The sequence below is a fragment of the Lasioglossum baleicum genome, chromosome 17 (assembly GCF_051020765.1).
Source record: "Lasioglossum baleicum chromosome 17, iyLasBale1, whole genome shotgun sequence".
NCBI lineage: Eukaryota > Metazoa > Arthropoda > Insecta > Hymenoptera > Halictidae > Lasioglossum > Lasioglossum baleicum.
Window position 1 is genome coordinate 5,472,007 of NC_134945.1, and position 3,142 is coordinate 5,475,148.

Here is a 3,142-nt window from a genome sequence, read left to right on the forward strand (position 1 = left end):
GAACTGGCAAGCATCTCGCAGCGGCCCACCGAACACGTGCTCGACTTTATCAGTCGCGTAAAAGACTTACGCACCGCGATCCTCGATTGTCACCGCGACGGGACCAATGTCGACGATATCGACACCCTTACTATAGACAGTTTCATTCGCGGCCTTATCCCCACGTTACGCGCCGAGGTCCGCCCGCTCCGAAACGAGCCGCTGCGTGTAGTTTTCAACGAGGCCATTTCTGCCTACAAACAATACGAGCTTGATAAGCTACGTTACCGAGAACCCCTTCGCGACGACTATCGCCACGTACACTTCTCGGAGGCAAGGTCCACTACGCCAGATCGCCGCGACCATTATTCACCGGAGCCTCGACGTCGCGCCCCTGAGACTCGCGACCGGTACGACCTTCCCCCTCACGAGCTTCGCGGTTATCACGAAACTCGAAGCCGCACACCCGACCGCCGTCCCTACGCCGAGCCTTCAGCTTGGCGTGACCCGAGTTTCAGAAGCCCGCACGAGGGTGTCCGACGCCCCGCACCCCCGACTCCTCTCATTGCACGGGCCCCAACGCCCCCATCTCAAGAACCCCGCGACCGTTTCCCCTCCGAATCGGCGAAATTTTGCAGGTATTGCAAAAACCCGGGCCATGACATTCACGAATGTCGCAAGCGGGAATATAATAACAATTTGAGACAGGGAAACGGGACCAGCCTCCCGTCCGAACCAGCGTCTGGTCGGGAGGCCCCAACTTCAAGAAACGTCCCACGACCGGTGGGACACCTCGAAATGCCCCCCGTCTCGTCTCCGCGATAACTCTCGCGGCTGATTCGCCGATACCCCGCGTGACCGTTACCGCGCCACAATTCACAACGCCGTGTGAGTTCCTCGTCGACACGGGGTCTGAATTAAACATCATCAAATCGTCTAGCGTAAAGCCCGGTGTCCCGGTCGACTCGGGAGACGTTGTCCAAGTCCATGGTATCACCGAAGGTGTCACCAGTACCTTGGGCCGGATCGACGCGGAGCTCAACGACGCCATCCCTGTCTCCTTCCAGGTTTTCCCCGATGTCCTCCCTTCTAATATCGACGGCATTCTTGGTGCCCCCTTTTTCCACGAAAATGGAGAGATCTCCTTTACGAAAAGAGAAATCTCCAAAGATCACCTCAACGTACCGTTCTCGAACACGTGCGAGTTCGCAATCGAAGCCCGTACCGCCGCCTGCATCGCCGTTAACGTAACCGGACCGACCGTCGGTTACATCCGCCGTATAGAAATTAAACAGGGCGTATTTCTAGGCGACTGTCTCGTCACCAACTCGAACGGAAGGGCATGCCTACGGTGCTTTAACACATCGGCCGAGGCAGCATCCTTCCGTCTACCCACATTGGAGGTAGAAGAAATCGAAGATCCTCCGCTATATTCCCCTCCCACACCCAACCCCATTCCTGATTCCGGGTCAGTTTCGGAACGTCCTACTAATTTCGCATCTCGTACGACTCGACCGTACGAGTCGATCAATAATGATCACCTCGCGTCAAATTCAAAATCCGAATCCGCTTCGGATCATTCTTATTCTAATTTAAATTCAACCTCCGAATCCGCTTCGGATTATTCTAATCCTAATTCATATCTTAAATCCGGAACTGTTTCAAACTATCTCGCTACACCTCGTACGACTCGCCCGTACGAGTCGATCAAAAATGATCACTTCGCGCCGATTACAGAAATAGAAACAAAAGGAGTTCACTTCTCCCCGCAGGATATCACTCTGCGTATGAAAGAACTCTGCGAAACAATCCTACTGAACCACCTCAACTCGGACGAGGCGTCCCACGTCAAAACCCTATTACACGAAAACCATGATCTCTTCCACCTCCAAGGGAGCCGTTTAGGCAAAACTAACGCCGTGACCCACAAAATTCCGACGACAGACGACGTCCCTGTGCATACGAAGCAGTATCGCTACCCGCCGATCCACAAGGAAGAGATTGATAGACAAATGCGCGACCTCCTAGCCAATGACATAGTAGTTCCGTCCAATTCACCATACAACTCCCCCTTGTGGATCGTGCCCAAGAAACCGGACGCCGACGGTACCAAGAAATGGCGTATGGTGATAGATTACCGTGCGTTGAATGAAAAGTCGATAGCCGATGCATACCCGCTACCCAGCATAAACGAAATTCTTGACCAGCTGGGTAGCGCTAAATATTTTAGCGTATTTGACTTGGCTAGCGGCTTTCACCAAATCGCCATGGACCCAGCGGACGCTGCGAAAACCGCGTTTTCCACCCCATTCGGCCATTACCAGTACAATCGTATGCCGTTTGGGCTGAAAAACGCCCCCGCTACCTTCCAACGCCTAATGGACAACATCCTAAGCGGACTCCAGGGAAACGAGCTATTCGTCTACTTGGACGATATTGTAATATACGCCCGTACCCTGGAGGAACACCGCGCAAAGTTCAATAAATTAGCTAACCGCCTCAGGAACGCGAATTTGAAGCTTCAACCGTCAAAGTGCGGCTTTCTTTTCAAGGAAGTGGCTTACCTCGGCCACCAAATTAGCGAGCAAGGAGTCAAGCCCTGCCCAAAAAAAATAAGCGCCGTCCAAAACTATCCGCGACCGAAATCCGCGAAAAATGTACGCGAATTCCTGGGACTCGCAGGATACTACCGACGATTTATAGACAAGTTCGCGCAGATCTCCAAACCCTTAACCAAGCTCCTAACCAAGAACACGAAATTTGCGTGGGGACCGGACCAGGAAAGAGCATTCGACGCGCTCCGCTCAGCCTTGTGCTGCGAACCGGTCCTCCAATACCCCGACTTCGATAAGCCATTCAATGTAACATGCGATGCCTCGGGCCATGCCATCGGAGCAGTCCTGAGCCAGGGGGAAGTAGGTAAAGACCGCCCGGTCGCCTACGCATCGCGAATCCTGCACGGAGCGGAATTAAATTACTCCACGATCGAAAAGGAGTGTTTGGCCATAGTTTTTGCTGTCCAGTATTTCCGACCGTACATCTACGGCCGACAATTTGTACTAATCACAGACCACCGCCCCCTGGTCTGGATGAATTCAGTAAAGGACCCAACCTCACGTCTGCTCCGATGGAGGCTAAAACTTGCGGAATTCGATTACAAAAT